Source organism: Hyposmocoma kahamanoa, unplaced genomic scaffold (genome assembly GCF_003589595.1).
Source record: "Hyposmocoma kahamanoa isolate Upper Pololo Valley unplaced genomic scaffold, ASM358959v1 88, whole genome shotgun sequence".
NCBI classification, from domain to species: Eukaryota; Metazoa; Arthropoda; class Insecta; order Lepidoptera; family Cosmopterigidae; genus Hyposmocoma; species Hyposmocoma kahamanoa.
The window spans coordinates 10,182,191-10,197,408 of record NW_020654466.1 but is presented as its reverse complement, the minus strand read 5'-3'; the positions used below and the strand labels follow the sequence as shown (position 1 = coordinate 10,197,408).

Genomic DNA, 15,218 nt, shown 5'->3' with positions numbered 1-15,218 from the left:
CCCCACGCCGAGGATTTCGCGTTGAAGTCCCCCACGAGGAGAGTTGAACGAGGCAGGGTTTGCCCTATAAGGGCCCCGACCCCGTCCAGAAATGCCTCAAAATCGGCGAGGCATTTATTTGGAGAGAAATACACTCCTATGAGTACTATTTCTCTCCATTGGACAGCCACATACCCCCTTCCCTTCGCGATCGTCGTGAGAGGTGGAACCCCAGAGGTCATCAAGGAAATGATGGTCACCAAGCCATCCACGCTTTCTACCCAGTTATCTCTGGGAGGAACGTAGTATGGCTCGGCGACCACAGCTATTTCTATCTGCCATTCCGCCATGCTCTGCAGCAGCAAGTCCTGCGCGCCGGCGGAGTGGTTAATATTCGCCTGTAGCAGACGATGAGTCATAATTGGTGAGTTAATTTATGACCATTGCTTCCTCTGCCCCCGTTTGAGAAGGAGGACGGCTGTTGGCTGCCGGAGTAACAGCAGCTGACGTATTTGTAGTCGCTTTTGTTCCTTTCTTTGGTTTAGGAGGGGAGCACGACATACTCCCTATCCTGTGATCCGCAGGTCGGTTAGCCGCTACACACAATGAGCATTTGGGCTCGGCAGTACACTTGGCCGCCTGATGGCCGGGTTGACCACAGCGGTAACATAGATCGCTGCGATCGACTTCTGCGGTGCATTGTGCGCGCACATGCCCCTTTTCAAGGCACCGGTAGCACTGCATAGGTCTGGGTTGCAGCAGCTTTACTCGTGCTGCAACCCAACCAACAAGCAGGCGACCACTTGTCTCCAGCTTTTTAGCTGCGGTGACGGGACAACGCATCCAGACGGCACCGATCCCCTGGGAGTTAAGTCGGATTTCTCCGACTTTGATACAGTCTACGGAGCAGCCCCCGTAGCTGGCTACGGCGGCGGTCAGCTCCGTGACAGTAATGGATTCGTCTAGGCCTGAGATGCGCAGTTCTGCACTTTTCACAGGTCGGGACACCCTGACGAACTCTGCGTTGAGTGACTCCCTCAGTTTTTGGGCAAGGTTGTTCGCCTTCTCACCACTCGTTGCGCCCGGTACTTCCAACATACGTGCCCCAGTAGCTGCCTGCCGATATCTCAGGCCGGTAATCCCGCAGCTGGCGAGATCCACCTTTTCTCGTGCTTCAGCAAGGACCTTGGCATACGTTATGCCTTTCTCCTCAGCCCCTGGCTGCAGTGTAATGACTACAGCTGCAGACTTAGGGGCTTTAACCTAAACCTACCGGAGGGCGTCATACCGTCTAGGTAATGCATACACACAAAAAACCTGCTCTGGTACTTTCCTCGATTCAGTTATAAGTTATTTATTGAATACTCAAGGCCATTGTTTTTAAATTACATTGCAGATGTCAACAAAAACAGCACAATGGTATGACGAAAATTACGCAAGTGGACTTGCTGTGCACCGGCAAAGTACAGTTCAAAATTTTGGAGCTTGTATGGTTAAATATTATGGCGGTACAATTTTATCTAAGGATAGTAGTAGTAATTGATTCTCTAACACCTGGCCAAGCTGTAGGTACAAACTCACAATTTGAAACTCTAGATCGAAATATGTTTGTGCAGGACAATTTTCCATCTGAAGTTAGATGAAATTGCTATCAAATCAATTAAATACATAATTTTTCTTCATTAGGTAGTCTAGAATGTTAAGTCTAAGAAGCCGGTGTCTTGTTCTTGTTACCTTAAGCCTCTCAACGACACTATCTCCATCCATGTTAGTTCAAGCTTTGCAATTATCTTAGTTTCTAGGAATGAGACTCGTTTTGCTGTAGCAATTACTTTTTTTACAGTTACTTTATCCAGATTTACAACAAGCGTTCTGCGTTTCTGTTCTTTGTAACACCCTAAATGCTACAGAAAATAAAGCCAGAAAGGTTAATATTTCAAGCTTACCGATTGACTATATCATTTGTGTTATGAGTAGATGGAAAACACGAATTAGCAATATCTTCGTGCGTAATATTACTTTGTTAAGAATGACTACGACAATAATCATATTCATAACATGAAGTTACTTGGGAATTCTCTGAAAAAAATGTAGAGTAAATAAATGTTTACAGGTTGGGTTAGGCTAGTTTACGTATAGTGTGCGAATCCGTGTTAGGTATATATACACACATACATACTATATTTATTTTTAAAGTCATTTCTGAGTATTGGCTTATCGGCAGTTTTGTTTATCAGACATTATCAAGATTGAATTATCAAGTTTTTTCCTTCTTAGGAAAGATTACTACACACAGAATACACACAATTATCTACATATCACACTATGAATTGTTTATATAAAGCAAAAAAAGAAATAAACCCTTACATCACTGTTATAATAACAGGTCTAGTACCTAGTACGGACTGCGTTCTCTCTCAAATACTCTTATTTTCAACTTTGGGTCTTTTTAATGTAGGATTGTATTTGTGTTTAAATAATAAGTTATTATTATTATCACCATCTAAAACCTACATTGTCGTTCTAAACATGGGTTACGTTACCGTCCACTATAAATATTACAACAGAGTATAAATTCCCATAAGCAGCGATAAACGCCATGGCAGATGAGCAAGCAGATGGGAAACGGGGGCAATAACCGCATCCTCTTCCGTTTAACTTCCTAATTCTCGCATATTGTTGGTCTCTGCAAGCATATTTTAGTGGTACATAGCAGCATGTGTTACATTATTACGTAATGTTAAATTAGTTCATCGGAGGTTGAATTCGCTTCGCAGTGTCGTGATTTCAAGATCATGACCTTTTGTGAACTGGTTCGGGTCTGGATGTTCCAAATTACGATTTCAATTAACACAAGTGCTCTTTTACACTGATGTATTATAAGTGAGTGGTTTTGTGATTAATTTAGATGTACATGCTCCATCGTCGACCTCATCGTCACTTTATATCATGAGAGATGGTGGAGGTCAAATGTGCACTATTTTTGTATATAAAAAATGGCATATTTCGCACCCTTAGAATGAAAGTGACCCAAAACGAAATTTCAACTTTTTTGGGAATTCTCAATGTAGGTTTAGGAGTTGTGATATTTTCAGATTATTTAATTTATCTCTTTTGAAGTACTAGGCAATGGCCTTGTTATCCTTATTATGTATATCCTTAAAAAATTACTACACACTTATTTACATATATACACAAATACTTCTGATTATTTTAATGTTTATTTATATATATATATATTTTATATATATAATGTTTATCAAAATTCAACCGTTTTAATTGTGAAACAGTGTTAAGTAATAAATTAAGTCGCGTTTGTAAAAATTTAATGATGGTTTTCGGAACGAAAACGGCTTAATTGCTAATCCGTGACGTTTTCACCAACGGAGATGGCACGTTGTGTTTGCAGATACAGATTCAACACTAAATGCGGCGTTTACATACCGACGTGGGAGTGGGATTTCAAACATATTAAAGAGAATTCCAGGCTTGATGAGTCAGTTTCGAATTAACAAACTTATGAACAATGATTTTTAAAGTCGTTTTATGATATAAACTCACTTTCTTAATTTTTTTAATTAAGTCACTTTCGTTCTAATGATGCGATTTATTTTATAATGTATCTGATGTATTAGGTGCAATGTAAAAATGGTTGTTGTTTTTGTCATAAACGTTAAAAAAGTGTCTCGTCCATTGTAATGCGACCGTCAATTTTTATTTCGTAAGTACTTCCCACTGCAATGTAACGCAATTTCCGTAGTGTACTTCCAAGTAGAAGAATAAGTGTCATGACTACATAATTCCTTGAAATTACAGTGTGAATAAAATATTTAATTTATTTTATTTAATAGCAGAGTAGAGCTCCTTGTTTGACCAGGGAAGTACTGCCACTTTACCTATTTCTGCCACCAAGCAGTAACGTGAGCTTTACTGCGTTTCGGTTTTGTAGGGTGTTGGTGAAATTACAAACACATCGGACTTTTCAACTGTCTCAGGGTCATATTCCAGAACTCTACTCAATGCTCAAGTCAGGACTTGAGTATAATTTCAAGCACTGAAAATACGATGACTTGAGTATGATTTACATTGCTTGAAATCATACTCAAGTCCTGACTTGAGCATTGAGTAGAGTTCTGGAATACGATCCTTAGTGTAACTGATGCAGTAACAGGATCCCTCAACTCTGAGAAATACTAAGAAAATAGAGCTCTGAGCGGCACTGCCACGGGTATGGACGGGCGTGACGCTTACCGCCTTTTGTTCCTCCATGACTTGGTATTTAAAAAAAAAATTAGATAAAACATGTTTAGGAATACATACCTACAATTTACAACACTTCCGCTGTTCACCAAATTACAATATAAAAACAGTAAGTAATCCGGCAAATCAAAATTAACATCTGAGGATTATAATCTGCTATTTCAAAATGTTATCTACTTTCGCAGTGTCACCTTTGCAACTTTCAATTTGTACTCATTAACACTGACTGAGACGCAATTGTCATCTATTTTCTTTGTCTCTAGCACCTTCGTTATTTCCTTTTTAATTTTTTAATTCGTTGTTAATTTCTCAACTTGTAACAGAACTCGATATTTGTGTTTTTTTATTAGAGTGAAAAAGACAAGGGCTAGGTATGTTGTGTTTTGTATGAGATTAGATAGCCGCAATAACCCGAGTTTAATCGCCTGAGAACATTTGCTCGCGTTTTGCTTAAAACAAATGGACACATAAACATGTGTTATATCGAGTTTTTAGGCTTTCGCGATTGTTACACATAGGAAATGAATCTATGTTTTCACATCGTGACCTTGGGACCTGTAAAAGGCCTGAAACGTTGGATAGTATGAAAAAAAAAATTTCGAAAAAATAGTTTCTTTTACATGTTGTAAGTTAAATGAATAAAATAATATAAACAAGCATTGACTTACAATGTAAACAAGTTATTGATTACTTTAATACTAGCCATATTATATGCCTTTGTTATATACCACTATCCCGATGTAACGTGTCACTAAAACTATTCGATAAATAAAAAGTTTTTGTCCGAAGAAATTTTCTGAATACTGAAAACTCGTAGTAATAGCAAAATCTTTGACTTGGACACAGTCTCAGCTCTAATGTTTTTGCCTCATTGATTGCAGAGAGAACTGCAACAGTCGCTATATGTTTTTAAATCTCTTTGTTAAAATTTTTCTGTACAATTTTTAACTGTTCTTCTGACGCCTTTTAACGACTTTTCTTTAAATTTTCTTTCTTTTGTTTTGATTCGCTGTTATCTTGTGATTTTATAATAAACTCTGCAAGTACATTTTGTATTCATACAGTTTGCTACAGTAAATACATATTCATAGAGCCTGCTACATCGATCATCCATCGTTGATACCGTCTCAGGTCTATGGTAAGGGTGTGACGGGCTGGTGTCCGCAAGTCGACATCTAGGCGCCTATTTTGCGTGTGGTGATTTCAGGGTCCTACTCGTGCCGCCTAAATTTCTCCGGGAATCTTAGCATTCTCCTGTGTCTGCACTGCAAGGAACTTCGCCTGTAGTTGGCTATTATTTGTAGTTTGTTAGTATGTGTATTAGTATATGTAGTGGGTAGGATGTGCGCGACCATTCCCTCATCCTCCAATCACGCTCTGTATAGTGGGCTGTATATTTTACTTAAATTGAAAAGTTGTTTATTATCGACCCGTTAGGAGTACTCTATATTACATTCAGAAAGTAGGTCTCTTGCCAACATTACTTAAGATTGGATTATCTAAATTATGTTCTACGTACTGTCTTATGGTTATTCTCTATTTCTAGAACATTCCTTAATATTGCCTATAGTCTGTAATTGCAACAGTATTATCGCTATTCGCTAGTGCAGCTCTTATCGTGTCGCCGGTTCCGGACAGATTACTGCGTTTCTTCACACTTCGTTCGTTATTATTATTTTTAGTTCTATACTTAGCTGTGCCACGTTTTGTGTCGTTATGGTGTCTTTATACCTAATAAATTGAGAAGAGTAAAGCAAGAATTAAATGGTTGATATTAAATTAATTTATTGCTTTAATATAATAATTTGGTATGTGTAAGAAGAAAATGTATACATAATAAATTATACTGTTGTGTGTGCGTGGCAAACCCGGATGGTATGGTATAACCGTTCGGTCACGGAGGCAGTATAAATGTCCATAACGCATCTGTTTTGATGAAACCTAAGAATATTCAGTATTTCAGTAATTTTGAACCACAGGTAATCTGATTGTATTGGCGTTCACGGTACCATTTATGTTGACGATGATTTATTTGTTATATATATGTAATAATTCAATGTTAGTCAGACATTGGGCAGTACGTACCTAATTCAGTATTGATATTATTACTTATTATTGATAATAATGTGACAATTGGTGCGTAGAAAGTAACACACGCTACTGTTGTTTGATTTACTAGCACAGTGTAGCAATTGGAGTGTTACTACTGTTACTTTTTCTATTAATTTTACACGTCTGTGTTTATAAAATATAATTCACATTTTGCATAATTTTAATATATAAGTGTTCTCTGTATTTATTTAATACATTGGGCTACCCAAATTTATTTATTATACATTTACTTAAATCATGATACTGTCTAAAATTTAAGATTTGTCGTTCGTGCACTGTGATTTGTAATAAAAGACATTAGCAATCAACAATCTAAAACTTTTTTTAATAGATTGAGTAAGTTACTAAGGGATGCCGCAAATCCTAAATAGCAATTGATGCAAAAAAATAAAATATCTTTATTTCATGGGTAAATAAATCACTCTTGAAATAGTGCAGATTCCCCTAAGTAGAATGGGTAAGAAAATTTTTATTTACAAAGTTGCTGTTTGTAAATAAATATTTGTTAACATTTATAATATTTTAAAATATCATGAGAAGAAGTAACCAAAAAGAGCCACACGAATTTTATTGTTATTTATTATAATGTATTATGAAGTGACACTTAAAAATGATTTTGTTTTTAATCTTTATTTATTTAGGAGCTTTTATCGTTATTGAACAGTCAGGCCCTTTTTAATAAAATAATTACTATTAACATAAAATTGTGAAATCTTATAAATTTTTTTTTTTTCGTTTTTTCTTACTTTCATGTCTAACCATCCAATTACGCATAAGTTGTACCTAATAACATTTCATTATTTTTAGTTTTATACTTCGTAAATGGAAAATTTTAAGTATCTGCTGTAGGGCACGAGCGAGAGCGACATAAAGCGCGATATATTTCTATTCTCGCATAGAGCTCTCGCGCTGTATGTCGCCCTCGCGCAAGTCGCGCCCTGTCATGCTCGCCTTACTGGACACCTATAATGGAAGCGTATACATCGCTCTTTAAATAAATTTGTGACTGTGAGACGACTGTCAGTTTATTTTTGCTCATCTTAATTAATTTTGTTTCTGTCACTATTTTTGTTAAAAAAAAAATTACATTTTCGAATATGTATCATACCAGTACAATGCTTCTATCAATTCCCGTTACCATTACCCGAAACTACTACTCTTAATTTCATCCTGTCTACACGGTCTGTTTTTAACAATTCATAGTCAATATAAAAAGAGAGATTAGCAATCTGGGAATTTGCTAACGTCCACAATACGACAATGTACAATAGTGGTGAAATTACATTGTGCCACGTACAATAGTCACTTAAGCTTGTTACCCGACCGCACTAGAAGGAGAGTAATGTTTTTCGGATGTATGTATGTAAGTAAGACTGTATCTTTGATTTACGGCTTGATTGAAACTGGATTCTAAGGTGGTTTCTCTCTTTTCAGTTTTCTCCATAGTTGAGATAATATATTGTATTTTTTAATTACTATATGTATAAGTAAAAATATTATTATTAATTTTTAATAATCTTTATTGCCTCTTTACAAGGTTTTTACGTAACAAATCTTGTAACTATTTGACCTGTGATTTTTTTAAGAATTAATACTATTGAAGAAATGTCATCTTACAATTTTGTGATTTAGTACTTACTACATAGGGCGCACTATAAGTTTCCGGAACTGGCTACTTACATAAACAATATTTAAAAAGTAATTGTACCATTTGAAAATAGAACTCTCTGGCTGTCACTTGTTTTACATTGTGGCGTCATTTTAGAAATTGGTTGTCTACATCACCATGGATTTAACTCGTGAAAATTTTCTTAGTGTGATTTTCTACGACTTTAAGCGTAATTTAACGCAAGATCACTATTTATAGCTGGTTTGCAGAATCCAAACGCGGTCGTGTGAATCTCAGTAACGAATTTCGTGATGGTCGCCCGTCCACTGCTGTGAACAACAAAAATATCGATACTTTGCGCCGTATGATCAAAACAGACAGGCATGTGATATATCATGAGATTCGGGCATTTTTAGGCATGGGCATGAGTCAAATACAATCAATACTACACAAACATTTAGGTGTAAAAAAAATCCCACACAATTTGACTGAGGCTCAAAAAACGGATCGCGTCACTTGGTGCAATGCCTTGCTTGCCAGATTCAACGAAGGGGTGTCAAATTTGGTGTGGGACATAGTAACAGGTTACGAAACTTGGATTTATAGTTACGATCCAAAAACAAATTTTACATTTAGTAAGCAAGCTTACAAAAGCAGCAATCAAGCGTATGGGTCTTTCGAGATGAGCCGAAACCAACCAAAGTGGCGCGCGTGCAAAGTGCCTCTAAGCGGATGATTGTTTCTTTTTCAAATAAAACTGGACACGTGGCTATTGTTGCTTTGGAGAATGGTTGTACCGTGAATAGTGATTGGTACACGTCCATTTGTTTGCCGGAAGTTATTGATAAGCTCCGTAAAAATAACCGTAAACGCCGTATCATCTTGCACCACGATAATGCCAATTCTCACACGACCAGACAGACAAATGAATTTTTGAAGTGAACAACGTTGATCTTATGAGCCATCCCGCACACAGTCCCGACCTGGCACTTTGTGACTTTTATTTATTTCCAAAAATTAAGAACCAGTTACGCGGTCAACGATTTTCATCACCTGAAGAGACTGTCGAAGAGTTTGAAAAAAATGTTTCAGAGATTGTCACGGAGGAGTAGCATAAATGTTTTCAAAATTGGTTCGATTCGTACGAAAAAGTGCATTAACGCTAACGGAGAATATTTTGAGAAACAATAAATTCATTTCTGACCATTTATAGTATTTTTTCTTATTCATTCCGGAAACTTATAGTGCATCCCACGTATTATGGAGTTAGCTAATATTCAGTTATAGTTTACAGTTTAGACACATGCTCTTTGTCAAATTAGTCTCCTGGTAGTGTAGGTGGTTTTCTACTATCCAGGCATGCACCTTACGTATCTTCCAATAAAATCATTAGGCTTTGTGTGTAGTTCGGTCTTATGGGTAGAAGAAAAGAGATAAAATAAGGAAGTTGTGGAAAGAGTTGGGGAGAAAAGAAATATTTTTAATACAATTGTAAGCAAAAATGAAACACACTGGTGACATCTTTCAAAGTCAATTTTTTTACAGTGTGTTGTTGTCCCTTAGTTTTATTTTGAATAGAGTAACATTGTAGAACACACATTGCTTATAGGATATGTAAACTTTAAATTGTTAGTTTAATTCAAAATTTAAAGGGCATGTAACATTAGGGACAACACACTGTAAAACCGGTGTGTTTCATTTTTTAACCGACTTCAAAAAAAGGAGGAGGTTCACAATTCGACTGTACGTTTTTTTTTTTATTACGCGATAACTCCGGCCATTGGTGAACCAATTTTGATGATTTTTCTTTGTTGGAAAGAGGATTCCTTCGAGGATAATCTGGTTTCCCTCACTCCGGTAATCGATTTCAATAAAACTTGGCAAATAGATGTAATTACTTACGAACTTTTGAATTCGATTTTTTTAGTACTCTGTCTGTATTGAGATTATCCTTACACAATAGAGAAAAGAAGGGGGGGAAATGTTTGGACATTTGTTACGTAATGACGAAATTGTGAGAATGATAATTGAGGGGAGAATAGAAGGGAAAAGAAAGAGAGGAAGGCCAAGAATGGCATATAGTGAAGTGTACAGTACTGTATCATAGTAAACAACTTTAAAGAGGTCTAGGAACTGTGTGTTGGAGGCTACACCGACAAGATTCTGGCTTATAAATAGGAAGAAAAACAAGGCAGATAATACGAGACATTAGAAACATAAGTATATGTATGTATATGTTAGTAACTATCTTACAGTTGCATCCGTTATATTTGGATCGCTACAGGAGATCGTATCTCTTAACTGCAGTTTCCTGATTTAGCCGCGTTCGTTGATTCCGTCGAGTTCACTTGAGCTCGAAATGGTGCCGTCACATTAACATGGAACTCTTTTAAGGTTGACTTTTATTATAACAATTTGTTAAACATTTTATGGGTTTATTTACAGTTACGATGAGGGACGTAACGAACAAAATATAATTTACTCACCACGTATGGATTTTAAATTTGTAGTTTAGGTATTGTCCTTTTGCTTTCTTATCTCAGCAAACTAGTTAAAAGAAATCAAACTTTTCATTCATTTTTGAATACAAGCAAAAGGCGTGGTGACTTGTCTCGTATTTTTTTGGCTTATTCTGTACAAAACTACATAAATGACTGAAAACAACGTAAATAAATTTTATATTCTTTTTTAACTAGTGCAGATTATGTAACGTTTATTCCCACATGAAAATCTAAATTCACTACCATTAATTTACAATTCAAAGTATTTTAAAATACATTGCAGTTTGTCACGGACGTTGCTTTTTTACAAGAAATAAGCATACGTTTATGAACATAATATACAAAATGTATGCAGTCAAAGTTTGGTTCGTAATATAATTATGCGTTTTATCTCGTGAATTTAATTTTATGTAAAGTTTTTTGTTATCCGAGTAAGATTACGAGATATACGATCGAAATTTTTTGTAACAACTTGTTGGACCTTTAATATATGTATTTGTCAGTGAAGATAGGACCCTAGGATACATGAACCACAATGAACCAGAGGGGTCTATTGTGGTTACACAACTGATTTATACGCACATATTGTGTATTTAATGTATTACTAAGAACTTAAGTACTTTATAATTTAAGAGAACATTACAATAGCTTGATCATCATATCAATCATCATCATGTTAGTAGTAGGAAAGCGCCTCGTGAAAGAGTTCGTCTAGGGAAGTACTGCCACAATACCATATTTCTTCCGCCAAGTATCAATGTAAGCATTACTGCGTTCTGTTTTCGAAGGATAAGGGTGCTGGTGAAATTACAGGCCCATGGGACTTGACAACTTATGTCTCAGGGTGTCGGGTGCAGTGGCAGTGCTCCCCAGATCTTTGTAATTTAAAGTTGTGAGTGGCATTGCAACTGTTAAGGACAGGCGTGTCGTTTACCACCAGGCACGCGACTTATTCGCCCCGTCATTTAATATTATATAAAAAAAATAATTTCAGCGGAGAAACGTCCACTGCTGAACATAGGTCTCCTTCAGAGAACTTGGGCTGCTTGCACCCATAGGATGCCTGCGAGTAACAAAAAAATCACGAATATGTTTTTTATGTTTATATACATATTTAATTGTTGCAATTCTGCTAACTAGCATTCTAGTGCATGCGTAGTTCATGTTTTGACCTGTTTTGTTCGACCAGATTGCGTGGTAAGTCCTTGTAAACAGCTTAAATTAGTACACGAAACCTTACTACGTATAAATACTAACTTAACTACCGCTGGTTGGTTGAAATTTTAGCTACTTTGTTTTAAAAACTGAGAACAACGTTGTTGTCAATCAATGACTTTCCTTCGTAATGATATGTGATATGATTTAAGATATTTATTTCTCAAAAGAATACAAATTAACGTAGCGAGAAAGACAAGGAATCATGAAACTTCAACAGAGAGTACGTGTTGACAAAATATTCTATATAATAATATCTTTGAGATTAAAATATTGACTAAAGTAATCGCTGATTGTCCACAAAAATCTATAACAAATTTCCCGACCTACGTATTATAAAACGACTCAAATCATAAAATATATAAATACGTATAAAATATATAAGGAACAGTTGTAAACAGCCTACTCTTACTCTCTACTATGCTACTTTATTGTGACTGAACTACTTTATTGTGTGTTTACTATGTAACATCCAGGACACGATTGTGAAATGCAAATTAAGAATATTAAATCGTTAATAAATAAGGTAAGTATACAAATAAAATTTGGAGTTCTCTAGTATAATAATAAGAAGAAACCAGGCCCTAATCAATTATTGCATATCTATTACCTCTGTGACACTTTAATAGTCAAAAATTACATATAGAAATAAAAACATCAAATCTGTGAGACATTCCTCATAATGTGGAATTTTATTTCTTTTATAATTTGGTTTTACTGTTTTATGTAATCTACACTCTATAAATTTAAAATTTTACAAGGTGTATTCGATTCTGAACTGTAATGTAAGTACGTAAGGTTTTTTAATTAAAAGTTTTAAATTTTTTAATTAATTAAAAGAGCGCCTTAAAATTAGACGCTTATAGAAGCGCCGCAATGGCATCGCAGTGGCGCTGTAGCCGCGCTAATACTATACTATCTAATAATTTTCATACATTATCTAGTAGCGCAGTTGCAGCGCCACTGTGTCGTGACACACGCGCGCAACTTTGGCAGTCGCAATTATTCAACTAAATGTTACTGAAGCGGTACAGACGCGCGGCTGTCGCGCCACTGCAGCGCTGTTATGAAGACCCCCATAACATGTGTCAGTAATGTTAAGTTAGATTTTCTGATGCTTTATTTTAATTCATAAGTAATCAAATTATGTATCAAATCGTCAAATTATTTAAACACTCTTTATAAGGCTGTTTTCCCTAAGTAGAACTAGTAAGAAACTACGGCTTGTACTTTGCAAATAGATATTGGATTATATTTATTGTTTATAATAATTATTTAAAAATATCATAGTTGGAAACAACCTGTAAGGCTAGCACGGTAGGGTGCGACTTGAGCGAGAGCGACATAGAAGCGCGAGATATTATGCGAGTATAGCAGTATTTCACGCTTATGTATTATTAACGTGAGCACTATTACGGTTTTTTGCCTCCCAAATAAGCAGATACAGTGTAATAATTATATAAAATAATAAAAAAAATAGCCAGAAAAGTACATCAATTACTTGGTCTGAAACTAGGAAAGTCACTGTACTATGACACCAGAGCAATGGAATTCACTCCGGGATCACTGGATCACTGAACCTAGTCAGAAAAGTTCATTTTCCAAATTGGTCCTCCCGGGAGCCGAATTTTCCCTAGATGTGCATTACCGACGCACATTCGAGTCCTGTCAGATCGAATGTGTATTAATAATTATAAGTATTAAAACATTTACACAAAACGATATGGGGAAACTCTACTAACGTTAATGATGTATTTGTGTTACAGAAAAAGTGTGTTAGGATATTGACAAATATAGAACAGAGAGAATCTTGTAGACCTCTCTTTCAAAGATGAGGCATATTAACTTTAACAGGTATATACATACTTGAGTCGTGCAAATTTATTAGAAACCATCCCACTTTATTTACTTCGAAAATTGAAATTAAACGTAACAACAGAAAGGTTTCTGTTGTTACGTTTACATCAACTACATGTACCATTTTCTAAATTGAAATTAGTTTGTTCTGGACCGCAAATTATGGGAACTAGAATTACCTATCACATACCAATTTACATAAAAGAAATTCAAGAATTTAAAATTTTCTCCAAACATCTAAAACAATTCCTCATAAATAAAAGTTATTATAATATTAAAGAATTTTTCAATGACAAAATATAATTTATTATATAATTAATTTGAGGTACTTCCGATTTCCTTCTCAATTTATCTTAAGCATGTATGTATAATTGTAATGATTTATTTAATGATCACAATTTTATTACTTTTATAATGAGTAAGTGCCCTCCTCACTTTGCTGTGCCATGCATGTACATTTTCAAGCCACTGTACTTCAAATAATATAAGTGTGACAATGCAATAAATTAATAAATATATACATAAACATAAATGAACATCATGCTAGTAAAACGTCACGGTATCCAGTCAAAACCCGGGACCATCATCCCGCGCACAGTGCAATCCCTTGGGACACCGAGGTCATCTAAATGTTTTTATAAACTTTTAAATTTGCTTCTAAATAGTTTTCAATTTAGTGAAATGCAAATTTTTTAATATTAAAAGGATCCGCTCGAGTGATTCATTATACATTTTTAAACGAAATCGGTTTTAAGTCGGGCCGAAAAATCTTTATGTCCATGCAATAAAAGTTAAACAGACGTGTGAGTTTCGCTTGTATTGATTCGCTCTATCAGTTCGATAAATGTGGTGACTTCCTTATAGAAACATATACATTGCCGCTTAAATGAATTTGTGATTAAAATTAGTTAACGTCAATGATCGATTTTTCTTTCGTTTCAAAGCCAACATTAATAAGTTTTTATTTTTGTTTCAGGTAATTTACCAAAAATATTTTCTTCACTGCGTGATACCAAGTTTCCAGGTACCTCTAACGCCTAACATATAATAATAATAACGCAAACACTCAACATAGCCCCGCACTAGGGAAACCCTGTGTCGCGGGTGCCATGGACACACACATAGACAACCACAAATTACACCCAAACTCACGAGAGAAATAAATGTAGGCCATACAAATATTTCTCCCGGCCCGGGAATGGAACCTGGGACCTCTGCGTGGCAGTTCGTCATGGCAACCGTTCGGCCACGGAGCCAGTAAACTCGTGCACCTGTTTAAACTATACTTTAATACTAAAAGTGTCCTTAAGTCACAGAACAATACCCTATTGAAACGTTAATTGTAACTCACGGCTCGGCTTCATTAAAATTACAATTATGGTGTAATTTCATGAATTTATGACGTACTTAATACAGGCATTGCTTTTGTATTTGAGTTTTTCCAAACGTGATGGTTATGGTTTTTTTAAATCCAATATTAGTGTTACTATTTTCATGTTGTGTAACTATTTTTTTAAGCGGGTGTTGTGGTAACATTCAGTATGACAATTACAAATGTTTTGTACTAACTTTTAATTTTTTACTGATAATAGGGTCTGCGAATATGAATCATAAGTAGTCGTAACTAATAACAGTTTGGAAAGACACCCTACATTATGCTGTATTATTTCAAAATTTCAAAATTT

At 35.5% G+C, this 15,218-nt stretch overlaps 1 protein-coding gene across 4 annotated transcripts in view; it reads left to right on the top strand.

The window, feature by feature from the left end:
• LOC113235682 (huntingtin-interacting protein 1) overlaps positions 1–15,218 on the top strand; it is a 64,371-nt gene that overhangs the window by 18,398 nt on the left and 30,755 nt on the right. The window lies entirely within an intron of this gene.